The following is a 1,288-nucleotide window of genomic DNA, read 5'->3' as shown; positions in this document are numbered from 1 at the left end:
TAAGATTGTGTCTGGGTGTTCTTCTCCAAGAATTTTCTTCCTGGCATCCAGAACCTGGACCTCCAGCTTCTCTGCTTCTGTATGTTTTCCCAGGTCACTGTATGTTAATGCAAGATTTCCCATGGCTAAGATTGTGTGTGGGTGTTCTTCTCCAAGAATTTTCTTACTGGCATCCAGAACTTGGACCCCCAGCTTCTCTGCTTCTGTATGTTTTCCCACATCACTGTATGTTAATGCAAGATTTCCCATGGCTAAGATTGTGTGTGGGTGTTCTTCTCCAAGAATTTTCTTCTTGGCATCCAGAACTTGGACCCCCAGCTTCTCTGCTTCTGTATGTTTTCCTAGGTCTCTGTATGTTGATGCAAGATTTCCCATGGCTAAGATTGTGTCTGGGTGTTCTTCTCCAAGAATTTTCTTACTGGCATCCAGAACTTGGACCCCCAGCTTCTCTGCTTCTGTATGTTTTCCCACATCACTGTATGTTAATGCAAGATTTCCCATGGCTAAGATTGTGTGTGGGTGTTCTTCTCCAAGAATTTTCTTCTTGGCATCCAGAACTTGGACCCCCAGCTTCTCTGCTTCTGTATGTTTTCCTAGGTCTCTGTATGTTGATGCAAGATTTCCCATGGCTAAGATTGTGTCTGGGTGTTCTTCTCCAAGAATTTTCTTCCTGGCATCCAGAACTTGGACCCGCAGCTTCTCTGCTTCTGAATGTTTTCCCAGGTCTCTGTATGTTAATGCAAGATTTCCCATGGCTAAGATTGTGTGTGGGTGTTCTTCTCCAAGAATTTTCTTACTGGCATCCAGAACTTGGACCCCCAGCTTCTCTGCTTCTGTATGTTTTCCCACATCACTGTATGTTAATGCAAGATTTCCCATGGCTAAGATTGTGTGTGGGTGTTCTTCTCCAAGAATTTTCTTCCTTGGCATCCAGAACTTGGACCCCCAGCTTCTCTGCTTCTGTATGTTTTCCTAGGTCACTGTATGTTAATGCAAGATTTCCCATGGCTAAGATTGTGTGTGGGTGTTCTTCTCCAAGAATTTTCTTCCTGGCATCCAGAACTTGGACCCCCAGCTTCTCTGCTTCTGAATGTTTTCCCAGATCTCTGTATGTTGATGCAAGATTTCCCATGGCTAAGATTGTGTGTGGGTGTTCTTCTCCAAGAATTTTCTTCCTGGCATCCAGAACTTGGACCCCCAGCTTCTCTGCTTCTGAATGTTTTCCCAGGTCTCTGTATGTTGATGCAAGATTTCCCATGGCTAAGATTGTGTCTGGGTGTTCTTCTCC

The sequence above is a fragment of the Laccaria bicolor genome, genomic scaffold (genome assembly GCF_000143565.1).
Source record: "Laccaria bicolor S238N-H82 LACBIscaffold_101 genomic scaffold, whole genome shotgun sequence".
NCBI lineage: Eukaryota > Fungi > Basidiomycota > Agaricomycetes > Agaricales > Hydnangiaceae > Laccaria > Laccaria bicolor.
The sequence above is the reverse complement of the archived record's forward strand: the minus strand, read 5'-3'. Positions refer to the sequence as shown.